Source organism: Tenrec ecaudatus, chromosome 9 (assembly GCF_050624435.1).
Source record: "Tenrec ecaudatus isolate mTenEca1 chromosome 9, mTenEca1.hap1, whole genome shotgun sequence".
Lineage (NCBI taxonomy): Eukaryota > Metazoa > Chordata > Mammalia > Afrosoricida > Tenrecidae > Tenrec > Tenrec ecaudatus.
The window spans coordinates 36663329-36689862 of record NC_134538.1 but is presented as its reverse complement, the minus strand read 5'-3'; positions in this window follow the sequence as shown (position 1 = coordinate 36689862).

Genomic DNA, 26534 nt, shown 5'->3' with positions numbered 1-26534 from the left:
GCCCTCTGTGTAAACAATTTGAGGACCCCTGCCCTAAGGTATCCTGGACTTTAGGTTACTATTTTCCCAGCCCTGAAACCTCCCTAAACATTCTACCCGTAGTAGAGGCACCAGGGGAATTTGGTCCCCGGGTAATTTACAAGCCTTATGCTCATATGGAACCCAAGAAAATTAAAAATGACACAGGCAGTTACTCTACTTTTGATCCCTGTTGACTCCGCCTGTAGTATCCCAATATTACAATTTAACCCTATAACGCCGAGCAAGACCTTCCGTAACATTTAAGAAATGAATATATATGGATCTATATTGATAACTATGAAAGTAATGAATCCAAACAAAAAAATTTTTGCCCCCAAATTTAAAATTGAGGCGTTATAGGGTTAAAAAGAAGGATGTTTCTTATAAGTAGGTCCAAGACCTTAGGATCATAAATGAAGCAGTGATCCCACTGCACCCAGTAGTGCCCAAACTTTGGACCCTCCTAGGGGAATTTGTGAACGCTTTTACCCCCGTGCCTGTCCTTAGAATGAACAAACACACATGCCTGATAACACAAAGGTTTTTACTTACTTCCTGTGATACTCACCTACGTTCAAGGGCACTTCCACCTCACAATTCTAGCCTTGTCTCAGTTAAAGTGTTCACCCCTTTGTCCTTTTGTTGGTTTTTCCAGAAATTCTCAAGTTACCAAGGCCCGTAATCCAAGTGTGCCAGCTCCAGGACCACCATCTCCTGGACCACTTCAACCTTATCCATCCTAGCCCTGATTGCACAACCCCTCCCAGCAGAGCAGGAAGGGTGTGGACCCAAAGCCCCACATCGCCCATTTTGCCAGCAGGAAGTAGCTAGAGATGTCGTCGCCCAGTACCCCAGAGATTTGGGTCCATATCTCTTCAGGGTGTAAATGTTAGGTAGCTAGCATAGGGACTGGGGTGTCCATTACACATGCTCAGAGGGCCCAGTTAGCGGCCCAGGAAGGAGTGGCACACTGTGCGTGCTCAGAGGTCCAGGTTTCCGGCCAGGAAGGGCAGGTACACCTAGGTGGGCGCTGCACCTGTCTCGACCCACGTAGGCCAAGTATATTCAATTCAGCCACTGGGATCGACCAGGGTTGCCCACCACCCCTCCCTAGCTCTCTCCTAAACCTCACTTGGATCACAAACCAGGCTCTGGCGTGAATTCTTTCTCACGCAGAACCAAGGACAGAGGGATATCTGTCCCCAGAGACATCTGACCAACCCAGGAAAGCTCTTTAGAGGCAGCAGGACTGGACATGAGTGACTGGTGGATACTGTTCAGATGCATGGCTCTCTGCTTGGCAGAGTTTTCAGTCTCCGCTGACTGGAACGGAGGAGGTAGTACATCTGGATCACATAGTATCCATGTCCACAAATGAGCTGCTCATTCCACAGTCCTGACAGTGCCTTTGGAAAACCCTCTGTTTGGGAATGTCACTCCTTGGAGATGGCAGTGGCAGGGGCTGGGACCCAGTTATGCTGCCTCTTACTCCCAGTTGCCAGTTTCGGGATCCTGATTCTATCTCTTACAGGATCAGTTAGTGGGCTTGGTGTCTGCCTCAGGCTTTGTTCCCCGAGGTCCTCCACCTAGGGGGTGGTGTGTGTGCATGAGCAGAGGCTTTTGCCAATCCCCCATGAATTGTAGAGCTCCCATGGTGTGGGCTCCATGAAAGAGCTGCCCCAGAGAGCAGCACTACACAGGAGGTTGGGCCCTGCAGGACAGTAGGGCCATTCCCCTTGTGGAATGAAATCAGAGCCCCGCCTCTCTCACTGTCCAGCTGCCAGGGCCGTGGACCTGAGCTTCGTGGCTCACACAGGAATAGACAGAGGGTGAGGTGACTCCAGTACCTGCTTTTGCTGGTCTAATCCAGCCTGAGATCATCCTAGCATCAGCCCTCTGCCAGAGTCTTTTTTTCCCTCCTTTTATTAGAGGTTCATACAACAATAACCCCAATCCGTGCATACATCAATCTTATAAAGCACATTTGGACATTCATTGCGCTCATTATTCTCAAAATATCTTCTCTCCACCCAAGCCCCTGGCCTCAGCTCCTCATTCCCCACCCCTTCTCACTACCCCTCTCTCACAAATCCTTGATAATTTACTAATTATTATTTGGTCATATCTTGCACTGTCTGATATCCCCCCTTCACCCCTTTATCTTTTGAGGTTAAATGTAGATCCTTGTAATTTGTTCCCCCCCGCCCCCCCATCCAACCTACCGTCCCTCCACCCTCCCAGTATCTCCATTCATAACACTGGTCCTCAAGGGCTCATCTGCCAAGAATTCCCTGTCTTTCCACTTCCTATCTTTCCCAGTGCACATTGTCTGGTCTAGCCAGATTTGTAAGTTATAATTGGGATCTTGATAGTGAGGGGAGAGGAAACATTGCGGAGCTAGAGGAAAGTTGTGTTTCATTGTTGCTGTCTCGCACCCTGTCTTGGCTCGTCTTGTCCCCGAGACCTTTCTTAAGGGAATGTCCAGTGGACTGCAAATGGGCTTTGGGTCTCTACCCAGCACTCCCCGCTCATTCGCAATGATAAGATTTTTTTGTACTGATGGTGCCAGGTCCCTTTGAATCCTCCTGATCCCACAGGCTGGTAGGCTTACTCCCTGTGGGCTTTGTTGCTTCTGAGCTAGATGGCCGCTCGCTTACCCTTCAAGCCTTTAAGACCTCAGCTGCCAAAATTTTTGATAGCTTGGCACCATCATCTTTCTTGATCACAATTGCTTATGCAACCACTTAGTCTTCAGTGATCGTGTCGGGAAGGTGAGCATTATGGAATGCCAATGTAATAGTACCAAGTATTCTTGCATTGAGATCGTACTTGAGTGCAGGCCAAAAGGCCATCTGCTACCTTAATACGAAACCTATAAAAATATGGACATAGGGCTATTTCCCTATGCTCACAGATACATATATTTACATAAGTCCGTGCCTTTATTTAGACCTCTCTAAATCGCCAATGCTTCTTAGGTCGCTCTGCTATTGCCCTTCATCTCCCTCTTGTGCCCACTGCCATGCTCAGTCTTCATTTGGGTTTCAGTCATTCCTCTTGGTTCCTTTACCCTTGGTCATGCCCTACCAGGCTTCCTACATCGCCCTCACCACGGATTTGTATCTACTTGTTGTTCCCCTGTCTCTGGCTTTCTTAACACCACTCCCTTTCCCCCCAATTCCCTTTCTCTCGTGGACCCCCAGAAGTGTTGGGCCACCTTTTTCTCTCCTGAGATTGTTCATCCAGCATCTCTTTTGAGACATACAGTAGAGGTAATAACATGCACAAACACAAGACAGAGAAAAACCATGCACCAAAAGAAAGAAAACAGCCAAAATCCAATGACCATAAAAGAAAACACAACTCATCAAGACAGGAAAGCTCATAGTCAGTTTACGGACTGTTTGTTGGCCTTAGGAGTGTTTTCCAGTCCAGTGTGTGCGGGCACCAAGTCCTGCCCCCAAAGGCCTCCTTTGGCATTCCTTGGGCACCTTGCTGCTCCATTTCCTTGCGCTTCTGCTGCACCCCCTTAGTGTTATGCTTCGCTGTGGTGGGATCAGGTCGCTGCAATTCCCACACTGTGTCTCCAGTGTTGTCCCTTCTAGGGCTATGGGTCTTTGAGGGACGTCGTGTCTCATCGTGGGGCTGGCCATGTGGTCTTCTATGTGGAATGGCTTCTCTGAGTGGGAACATCATCCTCCAGGCCTGGTGGGCCAAGATGGGCTCCACTCTCCCCTCCTACCCCTTCATCTGCTCCGTGTGTTCCCATGAGATATGTCCCTCTCCCAGAGCTGCAGATCCACGCCATCCTATGAAAAAACATATTCTGGATGGGGAGGGGGAAGGATCTGCTCAGATCTTTGGAAGGTTCAGGAGAGAGTGACTGCTCAGCTGGGCACAGGCATGTGGGCCTCCGAGCTCTGGCTCCAGACACTGGTTGGGAATATGGCTTTGTTGTTAACCAGTTGTGTTCCTGTGGGTCAATACCTTTGTCTTTTTGAGTGAGTTTTCTCATCTGGAAAGTAAAGGTAGTCCCTTGTCCAGACTCCCATGCCACTAAGTTACCGAGAGGGGTTAACCAGAGCCTCATTCAAACAATAGGTACCTGTCAGGCGCATTCTACATCTGGGCTGGTGATTCAGAGCCCAGGACAATGATAATGTCCAAGAGGTGATATAGGTGGCTTCGTATTGAAACAGGACGATTTTGTCCGCCGCTGATGTTCACCGGCCACCTCAACTCCTGCTCAAAAGAGTTTCACTGGCTCAACAGCCGAGCCGGGAGCCAGTGCCATGAAAACCATGTGGCCAACTGCGAAAAAAGGACAGAGAGACATTTTTCACCTTGATGGCTTGGCAAGCCCCCCAGTCTCCATGCAAACCTTCTGGTGTGCGTTATCTTTGGAAGCAATCATATGCTGACAGTAATTTAAATCTTTCCTTTGACAATGTGCCCGTTCTCTTTTTTGAACCTGAGAAGATGGCCCCTGTGTTCTCCAAGACATTTACTGGGATCCTGGGGTCAGTAAAACAGAGCCCTGACACCTTCCTTCAGCTTCCTCAAGCATTATTGTCTCTCGCCTGGGTTTCTCTAGGCGAGGACGAGGCCCGTCCTCTCTAGTGGAGGATTGTCCGTCTCTCCTGGGGTTTTCAATGCAGTGGTTTTTCCAATGTCTGCCTTTTCTGTAGCAGGCACATGGATCCTTTTTCCTCGGGACTTGGCGGTGCCACAGGTCAGTCTCTCCGTGAGGGGGCCATGATCTCTTTTCCTGATTCTCTAGTGTGTCTCATAGCAATTCCTAGTATTTTAGCTATTTCTTTGTCTCTGTCGTGGTAGGGTCCTCTGTATTGTGATACAACCTCTAAGGCACTTCTACCAAATCACTAAGATTGTTCCCTTGATATGCTTCCCATTTCTTTATCATGTCTGAGGCGGGCTGAGTAATACAGGCAATACTTTTGCCCTCTTGTTCTCGAGGGCCTCTGGATCAAAAGGGGTATACAGCCCGCAGGCTTCCATCAGCCACTCTAGAAAGGTAGGACCCTGAAAATTCTCACTGACCTTAGGTAAATGCATAGGTTTCCTAGCTGTCCCGCGGAGGCCCTGCTAGAGAACCTGGTGCTACCTGGTGAGGCCCTCGGGGCCTTACTAGGAGTTTGGGTCCCCCATTGTTCGTGCAGTGGCAAAAAGAGTTTCTCTCAAGCGGGGAGTGCCAGCTGGCTGACCATCAGGTCTATTGACTGCTTTCTGGGCCTCTGTCTGGAAGGGCTCCTGTTCCTCTGTTGTGACCAGCACCTGGAGAAGTGGCTGGCAGTTGTCTGAGGTGGGCTGATGCATGTGTAAAAGCTTGTCTAGCAAAGAAATCAGACCTTGTGGTTTGTCAGAAAAGGGGATTTTGTTGATTCCAATGATGTAATCCCTGGAAGAAAAGGGGACACGTACCCAAAGAGAGACTCGGGGGTCTTCCCCAGGTGTTGGGGCTGCTTGCCTTAAGCAGAGACTGCAGCTGCCGAGTGATCCTTCTCGGGGGTTGAGCAGACATGCCAGCCCTAGTGCACGTGTTGTGGGGTGAATTTAAAGAGGGTTGTATATCTCTCTCTGGCCCCCGGGAACTGATAGGCAGGCAGCGGTCCCAATGGGTCCTAAGCCAGCTCTCCTGCACCCCCGGTCCTCCTGCAAAGTGGTATAAAGACGACAGCGAGGGGGATGGGGAGGGGAGGGACGGCCTCCACCTTGGTGGTTTTAGTAACTTGGACCAGTTGTTTTTCTGGTCATGCCATGTTTCCTGAACTCATGGAAACAAGAACCCTTTCTGTTGGGGGAGGGAGCAAGTCTTTTATAGATGCTGGCTTATTAGTGGCCATGTCAATCCACACATCCATGTCAGAGATCAGATCAGGATGTCCTGGTTGCCCATAGCAGAATTATGACCTCTGAGGAGTAGGGTGAGGGAAAACGAGTCTTGCGTGGGCCCATCGGGGACTCCTTCTACCCAATCAACTTTAAACAAATTGCAGAGTCTCCAGGTTTTAGGGTTGAAACCGCGTGCTCTTTGTGAGTGCCTAGAGCAGGGGTCCTCAAACGACAGCCTGTGGGCCACATGGGCACAGCCGAGGACATTGATCCTGTCAGCCATGTGTTTGTGCCCCGTTTGTTGGTTTGTTTTTAACTTCAAAATAAGATGTGTGCAGTGTGCCTTGGAATTTGTTCATAGTTGTTTTTGAAACTATAGTCCGGCACTCCAATGGGTCGGAGGGACAGTGAACTGGTCCCTCTTTAAAGAGTTGAAGGACCCCTGCCCTAGAGAAATCAGAAATTCTCTAGTTCTGGGGAGAGCACTCCTGTACCGGTGGTCTCCTTTCTATACAGGCACAGACAGTGGCAGTCGGAGCTCAGTGCTCCTGGAAATGTTGTAGCGGCTGTCCATTCCCAGAAAAAAACAACTCACACCGTCGGCAAGTTCAACAGAAAAAGTTTTATTTCCTCAGCAGGGTGTGTCACCCCTCTTGACAGGAGTCTGAGCAGCCCCGAGTCTAATTTTCCGAAGGTTTTTATACCTTTGCAAGGTGCAGGTGTGCAAGCACGAAGAGGGAGAAGTAGGGTATTTGGGTTAGCCATTCCTAGTTGAACACAAAGGCTCTGGTCATTCTTGCAAGCCTTCCGATCATCCATTTCTTTGGTGACATTCCCTTGGACTAAGTCTGCACAGCCTACCTCCCCAATATCAGCTGGTTTATTGACAGTTCATAGCTACTTTATTTTCTTTTCATGGTGGCTTCTGTCAACCCCAAATGGCTTCACTCTTGTCAAGGCTGTTTAAGCTTTTCCCAGAGATCCCACATAGCCGCCATTGTGGCCGAAGGGAAACAGGGTCTTTGACCCTGGCCAAGAAGGCACCCACCAGTCCAAACATGTGGAAGGGTGCTGCCTAGGGAGCTGGGTGAGGAGGCCTGGGAGTTAGCCCTGCCTTGTCCCGGGAGCCAAATGTTTCCCTTTTCCCCTCCATTCCCTTACCTTTCTCCTGGCTTTTCAAACAAGCTGCTCTAGCCCTATAACGCCGAGCACGAAATTGTCATCATATTGAATTAAAACGTATCTGGTACCCAAATTATAAATTATAAATGTGACCATTTGGTTACATTTAAAAACCATTGAACATTTTATATCTTTTAAATATATTTTGAATGCCATCTATATTGATAGCTATGAAAGTAAAGAATAAAAACAAAAAAAAAATTATTTCCTGAATTTAAAACTGGAGGCGTTATAGGGCTAGTGTTCTACCAGTTTAGGTTGGTTCCTTGTTACAGGCTGGTTTTCCGTTGCCCAGGCTTAGGCCAATGGCGTTCGGAAGCCTAGCCGGACTAAGTGTTCCCTTTACGCTTTCAGTGATGCTGCTTTAGGCACTTTGGGGGACAGCTCTTCCTTAATACCCAGTTCCCCTGCCATGATGTTCCAGCCAGAAATTCCAATTTCCCTTAAGGTTCCCTTCCCTTCTGAGATTTGAGCGTCTGCCCCGCCAGCAGGCGTCTTTCAGGGCCGTCGGGCCATCCCAAGCAGTAGTCCTCCTAGCCTGTAGTCCAGAAAAATGGTTAGACCTAAAGTCGCCCTCAGCGACTGGTCTTTGACCCCTTCCCTCGGGCTGTGGCATCTGCCTGAGGCATCAGATTCAGGGCAACCCAGGGGTGCACTCTCAAGCGGGGTTATTGACCGGGAGGCAGCAAGCTGTCAATCGCCTCCTTGTTTTGTGCTTTCTAGATGGGACTTAGCAGCTTGATGCTCAGGGATTGCCCCCTTGCATGAATCCTGTCCAATTGGGATAGAGTTGATACACAGAGGCTGGGCGAACAAAAGCTGATAGATTCACTTTGGAACTCTATTTGGCCACAATATCTTTTTGAGAAAGGAGAATGGTGGCCAGAGAATGGTACACTTTCCCTTCCAACCGTGATTCACCTGGAACAGTTCTATAGAGTGATGGGAAAGTGGGCGGAGATGCCAGAACTTAGAGCATTTCTCCTCTTGAGGAGCAATAGGAGACCTTCATCCCCCGTGCACCCAGGAACCCCTAAGGCAGGCGTCCTCAAACTGTGGCCCTTGGGGCACATGTGGCCCGCTGCCATTTATCCCACCCTCAGGGTGTTTTGCTGCCACTGCCTGTCCTGCTCAGCAGCCGACTCTTGCAGTGTGCATAGGAATTTGTTCATTTTTTTTTTTTTAAACGATAGTCTGGCCCTCCAACGTTGGGAGGGACAGTGAACTGGCCCTCTGTGTAAACAATTTGAGGACCCCTGCCCTAAGGGATCCTGGACTTTAGGTTACTATTTTCCCAGCCCTGAAACCTCCCTAAACATTCTACCCGTAGTAGAGGCACCAGGGGAATTTGGTCCCCGGGTAATTTACAAGCCTTATGCTCATATGGAACCCAAGAAAATTAAAAATGACACAGGCAGTTACTCTACTTTTGATCCCTGTTGACTCCGCCTGTAGTATCCCAATATTACAATTTAACCCTATAACGCCGAGCAAGACCTTCCGTAACATTTAAGAAATGAATATATATGGATCTATATTGATAACTATGAAAGTAATGAATCCAAACAAAAAATTTTTTGCCCCCAAATTTAAAATTGAGGCGTTATAGGGTTAAAAAGAAGGATGTTTCTTATAAGTAGGTCCAAGACCTTAGGATCATAAATGAAGCAGTGATCCCACTGCACCCAGTAGTGCCCAAACTTTGGACCCTCCTAGGGGAATTTGTGAACGCTTTTACCCCCGTGCCTGTCCTTAGAATGAACAAACACACATGCCTGATAACACTAAGGTTTTTACTTACTTCCTGTGATACTCACCTACTTTCAAGGGCACTTCCACCTCACAATTCTAGCCTTGTCTCAGTTAAAGTGTTCACCCCTTTGTCCTTTTGTTGGTTTTTCCAGAAATTCTCAAGTTACCAAGGCCCGTAATCCAAGTGTGCCAGCTCCAGGACCACCATCTCCTGGACCACTTCAACCTTATCCATCCTAGCCCTGATTGCACAACCCCTCCCAGCAGAGCAGGAAGGGTGTGGACCCAAAGCCCCACATCGCCCATTTTGCCAGCAGGAAGTAGCTAGAGATGTCGTCGCCCAGTACCCCAGAGATTTGGGTCCATATCTCTTCAGGGTGTAAATGTTAGGTAGCTAGCATAGGGACTGGGGTGTCCATTACACATGCTCAGAGGGCCCAGTTAGCGGCCCAGGAAGGAGTGGCACACTGTGTGTGCTCAGAGGTCCAGGTTTCCGGCCAGGAAGGGCAGGTACACCTAGGTGGGCGCTGCACCTGCCTCGACCCACGTAGGCCAAGTATATTCAATTCAGCCACTGGGATCGACCAGGGTTGCCCACCACCCCTCCCTAGCTCTCTCCTAAACCTCACTTGGATCACAAACCAGGCTCTGGCGTGAATTCTTTCTCACGCAGAACCAAGGACAGAGGGATATCTGTCCCCAGAGAGATCTGACCAACCCAGGAAAGCTCTTTAGAGGCAGCAGGACTGGACATGAGTGACTGGTGGATACTGTTCAGATGCATGGCTCTCTGCTTGGCAGAGTTTTCAGTCTCCGCTGACTGGAACGGAGGAGGTAGTACATCTGGATCACATAGTATCCATGTCCACAAATGAGCTGCTCATTCCACAGTCCTGACAGTGCCTTTGGAAAACCCTCTGTTTGGGAATGTCACTCCTTGGAGATGGCAGTGGCAGGGGCTGGGACCCAGTGATGCTGCCTCTTACTCCCAGTTGCCAGTTTCGGGATCCTGATTCTATCTCTTACAGGATCAGTTAGTGGGCTTGGTGTCTGCCTCAGGCTTTGTTCCCCGAGGTCCTCCACCTAGGGGGTGGTGTGTGTGCATGAGCAGAGGCTTTTGCCAATCCCCCATGAATTGTAGAGCTCCCATGGTGTGGGCTCCATGAAAGAGCTGCCCCAGAGAGCAGCACTACACAGGAGGTTGGGCCCTGCAGGACAGTAGGGCCATTCCCCTTGTGGAATGAAATCAGAGCCCCGCCTCTCTCACTGTCCAGCTGCCAGGGCTGTGGACCTGAGCTTCGTGGCTCACACAGGAATAGACAGAGGGTGAGGTGACTCCAGTACCTGCTTTTGCTGGTCTAATCCAGCCTGAGATCATCCTAGCATCAGCCCTCTGCCAGAGTCTTTTTTTCCCTCCTTTTATTAGGGGTTCATACAACAATAACCCCAATCCGTGCATACATCAATCTTATAAAGCACATTTGGACATTCATTGCGCTCATTATTCTCAAAATATCTTCTCTCCACCCAAGCCCCTGGCCTCAGCTCCTCATTCCCCACCCCTTCTCACTACCCCTCTCTCACAAATCCTTGATAATTTACTAATTATTATTTGGTCATATCTTGCACTGTCTGATATCCCCCCTTCACCCCTTTATCTTTTGAGGTTAAATGTAGATCCTTGTAATTTGTTCCCCCCCGCCCCCCCATCCAACCTACCGTCCCTCCACCCTCCCAGTATCTCCATTCATAACACTGGTCCTCAAGGGCTCATCTGCCAAGAATTCCCTGTCTTTCCACTTCCTATCTTTCCCAGTGCACATTGTCTGGTCTAGCCAGATTTGTAAGTTATAATTGGGATCTTGATAGTGAGGCGAGAGGAAACATTGCGGAGCTAGAGGAAAGTTGTGTTTCATTGTTGCTGTCTCGCACCCTGTCTTGGCTCGTCTTGTCCCCGAGACCTTTCTTAAGGGAATGTCCAGTGGACTGCAAATGGGCTTTGGGTCTCTACCCAGCACTCCCCGCTCATTCGCAATGATAAGATTTTTTTGTACTGATGGTGCCAGGTCCCTTTGAATCCTCCTGATCCCACAGGCTAGTAGGCTTACTCCCTGTGGGCTTTGTTGCTTCTGAGCTAGATGGCCGCTCGCTTACCCTTCAAGCCTTTAAGACCTCAGCTGCCAAAATTTTTGATAGCTTGGCACCATCATCTTTCTTGATCACAATTGCTTATGCAACCACTTAGTCTTCAGTGATCGTGTCGGGAAGGTGAGCATTATGGAATGCCAATGTAATAGTACCAAGTATTCTTGCATTGAGATCGTACTTGAGTGCAGGCCAAAAGGCCATCTGCTACCTTAATACGAAACCTATAAAAATATGGACATAGGGCTATTTCCCTATGCTCACAGATACATATATTTACATCAGTTCGTGCCTTTATTTAGACCTCTCTAAATCGCCAATGCTTCTTAGGTCGCTCTGCTATTCCACTTCATCTCCCTCTTGTGCCCACTGCCATGCTCAGTCTTCATTTGGGTTTCAGTCATTCCTCTTGGTTCCTTTACCCTTGGTCACGCCCTACCAGGCTTCCTACATCGCCCTCACCACGGATTTGTATCTACTTGTTGTTCCCCTGTCTCTGGCTTTCTTAACACCACTCCCTTTCCCCCCAACTCCCTTTCTCTCGTGGACCCCCAGAAGTGTTGGGCCACCTTTTTCTCTCCTGAGATTGTTCATCCAGCATCTCTTTTGAGACATACAGTAGAGGTAATAACATGCACAAACACAAGACAGAGCAAAAGCATGCACCAAAAGAAAGAAAACAGCCAAAATCCAATGACCATAAAAGAAAACACAACTCATCAAGACAGGAAAGCTCATAGTCAGTTTACGGACTGTTTGTTGGCCTTAGGAGTGTTTTCCAGTCCAGTGTGTGCGGGCACCAAGTCCTGCCCCCAAAGGCCTCCTTTGGCATTCCTTGGGCACCTTGCTGCTCCATTTCCTTGCGCTTCTGCTGCACCCCCTTAGTGTTATGCTTCGCTGTGGTGGGATCAGGTCGCTGCAATTCCCACACTGTGTCTCCAGTGTTGTCCCTTCTAGGGCTATGGGTCTTTGAGGGACGTCGTGTCTCATCGTGGGGCTGGCCATGTGGTCTTCTATGTGGAATGGCTTCTCTGAGTGGGAACATCATCCTCCAGGCCTGGTGGGCCAAGATGGGCTCCACTCTCCCCTCCTCCCCCTTCATCTGCTCCGTGTGTTCCCATGAGATATGTCCCTCTCCCAGAGCTGCAGATCCACGCCATCCTATGAAAAAACATATTCTGGATGGGGAGGGGGAAGGATCTGCTCAGATCTTTGGAAGGTTCAGGAGAGAGTGACTGCTCAGCTGGGCACAGGCATGTGGGGCTCCGAGCTCTGGCTCCAGACACTGGTTGGGAATATGGCTTTGTTGTTAACCAGTTGTGTTCCTGTGGGTCAATACCTTTGTCTTTTTGAGTGAGTTTTCTCATCTGGAAAGTAAAGGTAGTCCCTTGTCCAGACTCCCATGCCACTAAGTTACCGAGAGGGGTTAACCAGAGCCTCATTCAAACAATAGGTACCTGTCAGGCGCATTCTACATCTGGGCTGGTGATTCAGAGCCCAGGACAATGATAATGTCCAAGAGGTGATATAGGTGGCTTCGTTTTGAAACAGGACGATTTTGTCCTGCCGCTGATGTTCACCGGCCACCTCAACTCCTGCTCAAAAGAGTTTCACTGGCTCAACAGCCGAGCCGGGAGCCAGTGCCATGAAAACCATGTGGCCAACTGCGAAAAAAGGACAGAGAGACATTTTTCACCTTGATGGCTTGGCAAGCCCCCCAGTCTCCATGCAAACCTTCTGGTGTGCGTTATCTTTGGAAGCAATCATATGCTGACAGTAATTTAAATCTTTCCTTTGACAATGTGCCCGTTCTCTTTTTTGAACCCGAGAAGATGGCCCCTGTGTTCTCCAAGACATTTACTGGAATCCTGGGGTCAGTAAAACAGAGCCCTGACACCTTCCTTCAGCTTCCTCAAGCATTATTGTCTCTCGCTTGGGTTTCTCTAGGCGAGGACGAGGCCCGTCCTCTCTAGTGGAGGATTGTCCGTCTCTCCTCGGGTTTTCAATGCAGTGGTTTTTCCAATGTCTGCCTTTTCTGTAGCAGGCACATGGATCCTTTTTCCTCGGGACTTGGCGGTGCCACAGGTCAGTCTCTCCGTGAGGGGGCCATGATCTCTTTTCCTGATTCTCTAGTGTGTCTCATAGCAATTCCTAGTATTTTAGCTATTTCTTTGTCTCTGTCGTGGTAGGGTCCTCTGTATTGTGATACAACCTCTAAGGCACTTCTACCAAATCACTAAGATTGTTCCCTTGATATGCTTCCCATTTCTTTATCATGTCTGAGGCGGGCTGAGTAATACAGGCAATACTTTTGCCCTCTTGTTCTCGAGGGCCTCTGGATCAAAAGGGGTATACAGCCCGCAGGCTTCCATCAGCCACTCTAGAAAGGTAGGACCCTGAAAATTCTCACTGACCTTAGGTAAATGCATAGGTTTCCTAGCTGTCCCGCGGAGGCCCTGCTAGAGAACCTGGTGCTACCTGGCGAGGCCCTCGGGGCCTTACTAGGAGTTTGGGTCCCCCATTGTTCGTGCAGTGGCAAAAAGAGTTTCTCTCAAGCGGGGAGTGCCAGCTGGCTGACCATCAGGTCTATTGACTGCTTTCTGGGCCTCTGTCTGGAAGGGCTCCTGTTCCTCTGTTGTGACCAGCACCTGGAGAAGTGGCTGGCAGTTGTCTGAGGTGGGCTGATGCATGTGTAAAAGCTTGTCTAGCAAAGAAATCAGACCTTGTGGTTTGTCAGAAAAGGGGATTTTGTTGACTCCAATGATGTAATCCCTGGAAGAAAAGGGGACACGTACCCAAAGAGAGACTCGGGGGTCTTCCCCAGGTGTTGGGGCTGCTTGCCTTAAGCAGAGACTGCAGCTGCCGAGTGATCCTTCTCGGGGGTTGAGCAGACATGCCAGCCCTAGTGCACGTGTTGTGGGGTGAATTTAAAGAGGGTTGTATATCTCTCTCTGGCCCCCGGGAACTGATAGGCAGGCAGCGGTCCCAATGGGTCCTAAGCCAGCTCTCCTGCTCCCCCGGTCCTCCTGCAAAGTGGTATAAAGACGACAGGGAGGGGGATGGGGAGGGGAGGGACGGCCTCCACCTTGGTGGTTTTAGTAACTTGGACCAGTTGTTTTTCTGGTCATGCCATGTTTCCTGAACTCATGGAAACAAGAACCCTTTCTGTTGGGGGAGGGAGCAAGTCTTTTATAGATGCTGGCTTATTAGTGGCCATGTCAATCCACACATCCATGTCAGAGATCAGATCGGGATGTCCTGGTTGCCCATAGCAGAATTATGACCTCTGAGGAGTAGGGTGAGGGAAAACGAGTCTTGCGTGGGCCCATCGGGGACTCCTTCTACCCAATCAACTTTAAACAAATTGCAGAGTCTCCAGGTTTTAGGGTTGAAACCGCGTGCTCTTTGTGAGTGCCTAGAGCAGGGGTCCTCAAACGACAGCCTGTGGGCCACATGGGCACAGCCGAGGACATTGATCCTGTCAGCCATGTGTTTGTGCCCCGTTTGTTGGTTTGTTTTTAACTTCAAAATAAGATGTGTGCAGTGTGCCTTGGAATTTGTTCATAGTTGTTTTTGAAACTATAGTCCGGCACTCCAATGGGTCGGAGGGACAGTGAACTGGTCCCTCTTTAAAGAGTTGAAGGACCCCTGCCCTAGAGAAATCAGAAATTCTCTAGTTCTGGGGAGAGCACTCCTGTACCGGTGGTCTCCTTTCTATACAGGCACAGACAGTGGCAGTCGGAGCTCAGTGCTCCTGGAAATGTTGTAGCGGCTGTCCATTCCCAGAAAAAAACAACTCACACCGTCGGCAAGTTCAACAGAAAAAGTTTTATTTCCTCAGCAGGGTGTGTCACCCCTCTTGACAGGAGTCTGAGCAGCCCCGAGTCTAATTTTCCGAAGGTTTTTATACCTTTGCAAGGTGCAGGTGTGCAAGCACGAAGAGGGAGAAGTAGGGTATTTGGGTTAGCCATTCCTAGTTGAACACAAAGGCTCTGGTCATTCTTGCAAGCCTTCCGATCATCCATTTCTTTGGTGACATTCCCTTGGACTAAGTCTGCACAGCCTACCTCCCCAATATCAGCTGGTTTATTGACAGTTCATAGCTACTTTATTTTCTTTTCATGGTGGCTTCTGTCAGCCCCAAATGGCTTCACTCTTGTCAAGGCTGTTTAAGCTTTTCCCAGAGATCCCACATAGCCGCCATTGTGGCCGAAGGGAAACAGGGTCTTTGACCCTGGCCAAGAAGGCACCCACCAGTCCAAACATGTGGAAGGGTGCTGCCTAGGGAGCTGGGTGAGGAGGCCTGGGAGTTAGCCCTGCCTTGTCCCGGGAGCCAAATGTTTCCCTTTTCCCCTCCATTCCCTTACCTTTCTCCTGGCTTTTCAAACAAGCTGCTCTAGCCCTATAACGCCGAGCACGAAATTGTCATCATATTGAATTAAAACGTATCTGGTACCCAAATTATAAATTATAAATGTGACCATTTGGTTACATTTAAAAACCATTGAACATTTTATATCTTTTAAATATATTTTGAATGCCATCTATATTGATAGCTATGAAAGTAAAGAATAAAAACAAAAAAAATTATTTCCTGAATTTAAAACTGGAGGCGTTATAGGGCTAGTGTTCTACCAGTTTAGGTTGGTTCCTTGTTACAGGCTGGTTTTCCGTTGCCCAGGCTTAGGCCAATGGCGTTCGGAAGCCTAGCCGGACTAAGTGTTCCCTTTACGCTTTCAGTGATGCTGCTTTAGGCACTTTGGGGGACAGCTCTTCCTTAATACCCAGCTCCCCTGCCATGATGTTCCAGCCAGAAATTCCAATTTCCCTTAAGGTTCCCTTCCCTTCTGAGATTTGAGCATCTGCCCTGCCAGCAGGCGTCTTGCAGGGCCGTGGGGCCATCCCAAGCAGTAGTCCTCCTAGCCTGTAGTCCAGAAAAATGGTTAGACCTAAAGTCGCCCTCAGCGACTGGTCTTTGACCCCTTCCCTCGGGCTGTGGCATCTGCCTGAGGCATCAGATTCAGGGCAACCCAGGGGTGCACTCTCAAGCGGGGTTATTGACCGGGAGGCAGCAAGCTGTCAATCGCCTCCTTGTTTTGTGCTTTCTAGATGGGACTTAGCAGCTTGATGCTCAGGAATTGCCCCCTTGCATGAATCCTATCCAATTGGGATAGAGTTGATACACAGAGGCTGGGCGAACAAAAGCTGATAGATTCACTTTGGAACTCTATTTGGCCACAATATCTTTTTGAGAAAGGAGAATGGTGGCCAGAGAATGGTACACTTTCCCTTCCAACCGTGATTCACCTGGAACAGTTCTATAGAGTGATGGGAAAGTGGGCGGAGATGCCAGAACTTAGAGCATTTCTCCTCTTGAGGAGCAATAGGAGACCTTCATCCCCCGTGCACCCAGGAACCCCTAAGGCAGGCGTCCTCAAACTGTGGCCCGTGGGGCACATGTGGCCCGCTGCCATTTATCCCACCCTCAGGGTGTTTTGCTGCCACTGCCTGTCCTGCTCAGCAGCCGACTCTTGCAGTGTGCATAGGAATTTGTTCATTTTTTTTTTTAAAAACGATAGTCTGGCCCTCCAACGGTGGGAGGGACAGTGAACTGGCCCTCTGTGTAAACAATTTGAGGACCCCTGCCCTAAGGTATCCTGGACTTTAGGTTACTATTTTCCCAGCCCTGAAACCTCCCTAAACATTCTACCCGTAGTAGAGGCACCAGGGGAATTTGGTCCCCGGGTAATTTACAAGCCTTATGCTCATATGGAACCCAAGAAAATTAAAAATGACAGGCAGTTACTCTACTTTTGATCCCTGTTGACTCCGCCTGTAGTATCCCAATATTACAATTTAACCCTATAACGCCGAGCAAGACCTTCCGTAACATTTAAGAAATGAATATATATGGATCTATATTGATAACTATGAAAGGAATGAATCCAAACAAAAAATTTTTTGCCCCCAAATTTAAAATTGAGGCGTTATAGGGTTAAAAAGAAGGATGTTTCTTATAAGTAGGTCCAAGACCTTAGGATCATAAATGAAGCAGTGATCCCACTGCACCCAGTAGTGCCCAAACTTTGGACCCTCCTAGGGGAATTTGTGAACGCTTTTACCCCCGTGCCTGTCCTTAGAATGAACAAACACACATGCCTGATAACACTAAGGTTTTTACTTACTTCCTGTGATACTCACCTACTTTCAAGGGCACTTCCACCTCACAATTCTAGCCTTGTCTCAGTTAAAGTGTTCACCCCTTTGTCCTTTTGTTGGTTTTTCCAGAAATTCTCAAGTTACCAAGGCCCGTAATCCAAGTGTGCCAGCTCCAGGACCACCATCTCCTGGACCACTTCAACCTTATCCATCCTAGCCCTGATTGCACAACCCCTCCCAGCAGAGCAGGAAGGGTGTGGACCCAAAGCCCCACATCGCCCATTTTGCCAGCAGGAAGTAGCTAGAGATGTCGTCGCCCAGTACCCCAGAGATTTGGGTCCATATCTCTTCAGGGTGTAAATGTTAGGTAGCTAGCATAGGGACTGGGGTGTCCATTACACATGCTCAGAGGGCCCAGTTAGCGGCCCAGGAAGGAGTGGCACACTGTGCGTGCTCAGAGGTCCAGGTTTCCGGCCAGGAAGGGCAGGTACACCTAGGTGGGCGCTGCACCTGCCTCGACCCACGTAGGCCAAGTATATTCAATTCAGCCACTGGGATCGACCAGGGTTGCCCACCACCCCTCCCTAGCTCTCTCCTAAACCTCACTTGGATCACAAACCAGGCTCTGGCGTGAATTCTTTCTCACGCAGAACCAAGGACAGAGGGATATCTGTCCCCAGAGAGATCTGACCAACCCAGGAAAGCTCTTTAGAGGCAGCAGGACTGGACATGAGTGACTGGTGGATACTGTTCAGATGCATGGCTCTCTGCTTGGCAGGGTTTTCAGTCTCCGCTGACTGGAACGGAGGAGGTAGTACATCTGGATCACATAGTATCCATGTCCACAAATGAGCTGCTCATTCCACAGTCCTGACAGTGCCTTTGGAAAACCCTCTGTTTGGGAATGTCACTCCTTGGAGATGGCAGTGGCAGGGGCTGGGACCCAGTGATGCTGCCTCTTACTCCCAGTTGCCAGTTTCGGGATCCTGATTCTATCTCTTACAGGATCAGTTAGTGGGCTTGGTGTCTGCCTCAGGCTTTGTTCCCCGAGGTCCTCCACCTAGGGGGTGGTGTGTGTGCATGAGCAGAGGCTTTTGCCAATCCCCCATGAATTGTAGAGCTCCCATGGTGTGGGCTCCATGAAAGAGCTGCCCCAGAGAGCAGCACTACACAGGAGCTTGGGCCCTGCAGGACAGTAGGGCCATTCCCCTTGTGGAATGAAATCAGAGCCCCGCCTCTCTCACTGTCCAGCTGCCAGGGCTGTGGACCTGAGCTTCGTGGCTCACACAGGAATAGACAGAGGGTGAGGTGACTCCAGTACCTGCTTTTGCTGGTCTAATCCAGCCTGAGATCATGCTAGCATCAGCCCTCTGCCAGAGTCTTTTTTTCCCTCCTTTTATTAGGGGTTCATACAACAATAACCCCAATCCGTGCATACATCAATCTTATAAAGCACATTTGGACATTCATTGCGCTCATTATTCTCAAAATATCTTCTCTCCACCCAAGCCCCTGGCCTCAGCTCCTCATTCCCCACCCCTTCTCACTACCCCTCTCTCACAAATCCTTGATAATTTACTAATTATTATTTGGTCATATCTTGCACTGTCTGATATCCCCCCTTCACCCCTTTATCTTTTGAGGTTAAATGTAGATCCTTGTAATTTGTTCCCCCCCGCCCCCCCATCCAACCTACCGTCCCTCCACCCTCCAGTATCTCCATTCATAACACTGGTCCTCAAGGGCTCATCTGCCAAGAATTCCCTGTCTTTCCACTTCCTATCTTTCCCAGTGCACATTGTCTGGTCTAGCCAGATTTGTAAGTTATAATTGGGATCTTGATAGTGAGGGGAGAGGAAACATTGCGGAGCTAGAGGAAAGTTGTGTTTCATTGTTGCTGTCTCGCACCCTGTCTTGGCTCGTCTTGTCCCCGAGACCTTTCTTAAGGGAATGTCCAGTGGACTGCAAATGGGCTTTGGGTCTCTACCCAGCACTCCCCGCTCATTCGCAATGATAAGATTTTTTTGTACTGATGGTGCCAGGTCCCTTTGAATCCTCCTGATCCCACAGGCTGGTAGGCTTACTCCCTGTGGGCTTTGTTGCTTCTGAGCTAGATGGCCGCTCGCTTACCCTTCAAGCCTTTAAGACCTCAGCTGCCAAAATTTTTGATAGCTTGGCACCATCATCTTTCTTGATCACAATTGCTTATGCAACCACTTAGTCTTCAGTGATCGTGTCGGGAAGGTGAGCATTATGGAATGCCAATGTAATAGTACCAAGTATTCTTGCATTGAGATCGTACTTGAGTGCAGGCCAAAAGGCCATCTGCTACCTTAATACGAAACCTATAAAAATATGGACATAGGGCTATTTCCCTATGCTCACAGATACATATATTTACATAAGTCCGTGCCTTTATTTAGACCTCTCTAAATCGCCAATGCTTCTTAGGTCGCTCTGCTATTCCCCTTCATCTCCCTCTTGTGCCCACTGCCATGCTCAGTCTTCATTTGGGTTTCAGTCATTCCTCTTGGTTCCTTTACCCTTGGTCACGCCCTACCAGGCTTCCTACATCGCCCTCACCACGGATTTGTATCTACTTGTTGTTCCCCTGTCTCTGGCTTTCTTAACACCACTCCCTTTCCCCACAACTCCCTTTCTCTCGTGGACCCCCAGAAGTGTTGGGCCCCCTTTTTCTCTCCTGAGATTGTTCATCCAGCATCTCTTTTGAGACATACAGTAGAGGTAATAACATGCACAAACACAAGACAGAGCAAAAGCATGCACCAAAAGAAAGAAAACAGCCAAAATCCAATGACCATAATAGAAAACACAACTCATCAAGACAGGAAAGCTCATAGTCAGTTTACGGACTGTTTGTTGGCCTTAGGAGTGTTTTCCAGTCCAGTGTGTGCGGGCACCAAGTCCTGCCCCCAAAGGCCTCCTTTGGCATTCCTTGGGCACCTTGCTGCTCCATTTCCTTGCTCTTCTGCTGCACCCCCTTAGTGTCATGCTTCGCTGTGGTGGGATCAGTTCGCTGCAATTCCCACACTGTGTCTCCAGTGTTGTCCCTTCTAGGGCGATGGGTCTTTGAGGGACGTCGTGTCTCATCGTGGGGCTGGCCATGTGGTCTTCTATGTGGAATGGCTTCTCTGAGTGGGAACATCATCCTCCAGGCCTGGTGGGCCAAGATGGGCTCCACTCTCCCCTCCTCCCCCTTCATCTGCTCCGTGTGTTCCCATGAGATATGTCCCTCTCCCAGAGCTGCAGATCCACGCCATCCTATGAAAAAACATATTCTGGATGGGGAGGGGGAAGGATCTGCTCAGATCTTTGGAAGGTTCAGGAGAGAGTGACTGCTCAGCTGGGCACAGGCATGTGGGGCTCCGAGCTCTGGCTCCAGACACTGGTTGGGAATATGGCTTTGTTGTTAACCAGTTGTGTTCCTGTGGGTCAATACCTTTGTCTTTTTGAGTGAGTTTTCTCATCTGGAAAGTAAAGGTAGTCCCTTGTCCAGACTCCCATGCCACTAAGTTACCGAGAGGGGTTAACCAGAGCCTCATTCAAACAATAGGTACCTGTCAGGCGCATTCTACATCTGGGCTGGTGATTCAGAGCCCAGGACAATGATAATGTCCAAGAGGTGATATAGGTGGCTTCGTATTGAAACAGGACGATTTTGTCCGCCGCTGATGTTCACCGGCCACCTCAACTCCTGCTCAAAAGAGTTTCACTGGCTCAACAGCCGAGCCGGGAGCCAGTGCCATGAAAACCATGTGGCCAACTGCGAAAAAAGGACAGAGAGACATTTTTCACCTTGATGGCTTGGCAAGCCCCCCAGTCTCCATGCAAACCTTCTGGTGTGCGTTATCTTTGGAAGCAATCATATGCTGACAGTAATTTAAATCTTTCCTATGACAATGTTCCCGTTCTCTTTTTTGAACCCGAGAAGATGGCCCCTGTGTTCTCCAAGACATTTACTGGGATCCTGGGGTCAGTAAAACAGAGCCCTGACACCTTCCTTCAGCTTCCTCAAGCATTATTGTCTCTCGCTTGGGTTTCTCTAGGCGAGGACGAGGCCCGTCCTCTCTAGTGGAGGATTGTCCGTCTCTCCTGGGGTTTTCAATGCAGTGGTTTTTCCAATGTCTGCCTTTTCTGTAGCAGGCACATGGATCCTTTTTCCTCGGGACTTGGCGGTGCCACAGGTCAGTCTCTCCGTGAGGGGGCCATGATCTCTTTTCCTGATTCTCTAGTGTGTCTCATAGCAATTCCTAGTATTTTAGCTATTTCTTTGTCTCTGTCGTGGTAGGGTCCTCTGTATTGTGATACAACCTCTAAGGCACTTCTACCAAATCACTAAGATTGTTCCCTTGATATGCTTCCCATTTCTTTATCATGTCTGAGGCGGGCTGAGTAATATAGGCAATACTTTTGCCCTCTTGTTCTCGAGGGCCTCTGGATCAAAAGGGGTATACAGCCCGCAGGCTTCCATCAGCCACTCTAGAAAGGTAGGACCCTGAAAATTCTCACTGACCTTAGGTAAATGCATAGGTTTCCTAGCTGTCCCGCGGAGGCCCTGCTAGAAAACCTGGTGCTACCTGGCGAGGCCCTCGGGGCCTTACTAGGAGTTTGGGTCCCCCATTGTTCGTGCAGTGGCAAAAAGAGTTTCTCTCAAGCGGGGAGTGCCAGCTGGCTGACCATCAGGTCTATTGACTGCTTTCTGGGCCTCTGTCTGGAAGGGCTCCTGTTCCTCTGTTGTGACCAGCACCTGGAGAAGTGGCTGGCAGTTGTCTGAGGTGGGCTGATGCATGTGTAAAAGCTTGTCTAGCAAAGAAATCAGACCTTGTGGTTTGTCAGAAAAGGGGATTTTGTTGATTCCAATGATGTAATCCCTGGAAGATAAGGGGACACGTACCCAAAGAGAGACTCGGGGGTCTTCCCCAGGTGTTGGGGCTGCTTGCCTTAAGCAGAGACTGCAGCTGCCGAGTGATCCTTCTCGGGGGTTGAGCAGACATGCCAGCCCTAGTGCACGTGTTGTGGGGTGAATTTAAAGAGGGTTGTATATCTCTCTCTGGCCCCCGGGAACTGATAGGCAGGCAGCGGTCCCAATGGGTCCTAAGCCAGCTCTCCTGCTCCCCCGGTCCTCCTGCAAAGTGGTATAAAGACGACAGGGAGGGGGATGGGGAGGGGAGGGACGGCCTCCACCTTGGTGGTTTTAGTAACTTGGACCAGTTGTTTTTCTGGTCATGCCATGTTTCCTGAACTCATGGAAACAAGAACCCTTTCTGTTGGGGGAGGGAGCAAGTCTTTTATAGATGCTGGCTTATTAGTGGCCATGTCAATCCACACATCCATGTCAGAGATCAGATCGGGATGTCCTGGTTGCCCATAGCAGAATTATGACCTCTGAGGAGTAGGGTGAGGGAAAACGCGTCTTGCGTGGGCCCATCGGGGACTCCTTCTACCCAATCAACTTTAAACAAATTGCAGAGTCTCCAGGTTTTAGGGTTGAAACCGCGTGCTCTTTGTGAGTGCCTAGAGCAGGGGTCCTCAAACGACAGCCTGTGGGCCACATGGGCACAGCCGAGGACATTGATCCTGTCAGCCATGTGTTTGTGCCCCGTTTGTTGGTTTGTTTTTAACTTCAAAATAAGATGTGTGCAGTGTGCCTTGGAATTTGTTCATAGTTGTTTTTGAAACTATAGTCCGGCACTCCAATGGGTCGGAGGGACAGTGAACTGGTCCCTCTTTAAAGAGTTGAAGGACCCCTGCCCTAGAGAAATCAGAAATTCTCTAGTTCTGGGGAGAGCACTCCTGTACCGGTGGTCTCCTTTCTATACAGGCACAGACAGTGGCAGTCGGAGCTCAGTGCTCCTGGAAATGTTGTAGCGGCTGTCCATTCCCAGAAAAAAACAACTCACACCGTCGGCAAGTTCAACAGAAAAAGTTTTATTTCCTCAGCAGGGTGTGTCACCCCTCTTGACAGGAGTCTGAGCAGCCCCGAGTCTAATTTTCCGAAGGTTTTTATACCTTTGCAAGGTGCAGGTGTGCAAGCACGAAGAGGGAGAAGTAGGGTATTTGGGTTAGCCATTCCTAGTTGAACACAAAGGCTCTGGTCATTCTTGCAAGCCTTCCGATCATCCATTTCTTTGGTGACATTCCCTTGGACTAAGTCTGCACAGCCTACCTCCCCAATATCAGCTGGTTTATTGACAGTTCATAGCTACTTTATTTTCTTTTCATGGTGGCTTCTGTCAGCCCCAAATGGCTTCACTCTTGTCAAGGCTGTTTAAGCTTTTCCCAGAGATCCCACATAGCCGCCATTGTGGCCGAAGGGAAACAGGGTCTTTGACCCTGGCCAAGAAGGCACCCACCAGTCCAAACATGTGGAAGGGTGCTGCCTAGGGAGCTGGGTGAGGAGGCCTGGGAGTTAGCCCTGCCTTGTCCCGGGAGCCAAATGTTTCCCTTTTCCCCTCCATTCCCTTACCTTTCTCCTGGCTTTTCAAACAAGCTGCTCTAGCCCTATAACGCCGAGCACGAAATTGTCATCATATTGAATTAAAACGTATCTGGTACCCAAATTATAAATTATAAATGTGACCATTTGGTTACATTTAAAAACCATTGAACATTTTATATCTTTTAAATATATTTTGAATGCCATCTATATTGATAGCTATGAAAGTAAAGAATAAAAACAAAAAAAATTATTTCCTGAATTTAAAACTGGAGGCGTTATAGGGCTAGTGTTCTACCAGTTTAGGTTGGTTCCTTGTTACAGGCTGGTTTTCCGTTGCCCAGGCTTAGGCCAATGGCGTTCGGAAGCCTAGCCGGACTAAGTGTTCCCTTTACGCTTTCAGTGATGCTGCTTTAGGCACTTTGGGGGACAGCTCTTCCTTAATACCCAGCTCCCCTGCCATGATGTTCCAGCCAGAAATTCCAATTTCCCTTAAGGTTCCCTTCCCTTCTGAGATTTGAGCATCTGCCCTGCCAGCAGGCGTCTTGCAGGGCCGTGGGGCCATCCCAAGCAGTAGTCCTCCTAGCCTGTAGTCCAGAAAAATGGTTAGACCTAAAGTCGCCCTCAGCGACTGGTCTTTGACCCCTTCCCTCGGGCTGTGGCATCTGCCTGAGGCATCAGATTCAGGGCAACCCAGGGGTGCACTCTCAAGCGGGGTTATTGACCGGGAGGCAGCAAGCTGTCAATCGCCTCCTTGTTTTGTGCTTTCTAGATGGGACTTAGCAGCTTGATGCTCAGGAATTGCCCCCTTGCATGAATCCTATCCAATTGGGATAGAGTTGATACACAGAGGCTGGGCGAACAAAAGCTGATAGATTCACTTTGGAACTCTATTTGGCCACAATATCTTTTTGAGAAAGGAGAATGGTGACCAGAGAATGGTACACTTTCCCTTCCAACCGTGATTCACCTGGAACAGTTCTATAGAGTGATGGGAAAGTGGGCGGAGATGCCAGAACTTAGAGCATTTCTCCTCTTGAGGAGCAATAGGAGACCTTCATCCCCCGTGCACCCAGGAACCCCTAAGGCAGGCGTCCTCAAACTGTGGCCCTTGGGGCACATGTGGCCCGCTGCCATTTATCCCACCCTCAGGGTGTTTTGCTGCCACTGCCTGTCCTGCTCAGCAGCCAACTCTTGCAGTGTGCATAGGAATTTGTTCTTTTTTTTTTTTTTAAAAACGATAGTCTGGCCCTCCAACGGTGGGAGGGACAGTGAACTGGCCCTCTGTGTAAACAATTTGAGGACCCCTGCCCTAAGGGATCCTGGACTTTAGGTTACTATTTTCCCAGCCCTGAAACCTCCCTAAACATTCTACCCGTAGTAGAGGCACCAGGGGAATTTGGTCCCCGGGTAATTTACAAGCCTTATGCTCATATGGAACCCAAGAAAATTAAAAATGACACAGGCAGTTACTCTACTTTTGATCCCTGTTGACTCCGCCTGTAGTATCCCAATATTACAATTTAACCCTATAACGCCGAGCAAGACCTTCCGTAACATTTAAGAAATGAATATATATGGATCTATATTGATAACTATGAAAGGAATGAATCCAAACAAAAAAATTTTTGCCCCCAAATTTAAAATTGAGGCGTTATAGGGTTAAAAAGAAGGATGTTTCTTATAAGTAGGTCCAAGACCTTAGGATCATAAATGAAGCAGTGATCCCACTGCACCCAGTAGTGCCCAAACTTTGGACCCTCCTAGGGGAATTTGTGAACGCTTTTACCCCCGTGCCTGTCCTTAGAATGAACAAACACACATGCCTGATAACACTAAGGTTTTTACTTACTTCCTGTGATACTCACCTACTTTCAAGGGCACTTCCACATCACAATTCTAGCCTTGTCTCAGTTAAAGTGTTCACCCCTTTGTCCTTTTGTTGGTTTTTCCAGAAATTCTCAAGTTACCAAGGCCCGTAATCCAAGTGTGCCAGCTCCAGGACCACCATCTCCTGGACCACTTCAACCTTATCCATCCTAGCCCTGATTGCACAACCCCTCCCAGCAGAGCAGGAAGGGTGTGGACCCAAAGCCCCACATCGCCCATTTTGCCAGCAGGAAGTAGCTAGAGATGTCGTCGCCCAGTACCCCAGAGATTTGGGTCCATATCTCTTCAGGGTGTAAATGTTAGGTAGCTAGCATAGGGACTGGGGTGTCCATTACACATGCTCAGAGGGCCCAGTTAGCGGCCCAGGAAGGAGTGGCACACTGTGCGTGCTCAGAGGTCCAGGTTTCCGGCCAGGAAGGGCAGGTACACCTAGGTGGGCGCTGCACCTGCCTCGACCCACGTAGGCCAAGTATATTCAATTCAGCCACTGGGATCGACCAGGGTTGCCCACCACCCCTCCCTAGCTCTCTCCTAAACCTCACTTGGATCACAAACCAGGCTCTGGCGTGAATTCTTTCTCACGCAGAACCAAGGACAGAGGGATATCTGTCCCCAGAGAGATCTGACCAACCCAGGAAAGCTCTTTAGAGGCAGCAGGACTGGACATGAGTGACTGGTGGATACTGTTCAGATGCATGGCTCTCTGCTTGGCAGGGTTTTCAGTCTCTGCTGACTGGAACGGAGGAGGTAGTACATCTGGATCACATAGTATCCATGTCCACAAATGAGCTGCTCATTCCACAGTCCTGACAGTGCCTTTGGAAAACCCTCTGTTTGGGAATGTCACTCCTTGGAGATGGCAGTGGCAGGGGCTGGGACCCAGTGATGCTGCCTCTTACTCCCAGTTGCCAGTTTCGGGATCCTGATTCTATCTCTTACAGGATCAGTTAGTGGGCTTGGTGTCTGCCTCAGGCTTTGTTCCCCGAGGTCCTCCACCTAGGGGGTGGTGTGTGTGCATGAGCAGAGGCTTTTGCCAATCCCCCATGAATTGTAGAGCTCCCATGGTGTGGGCTCC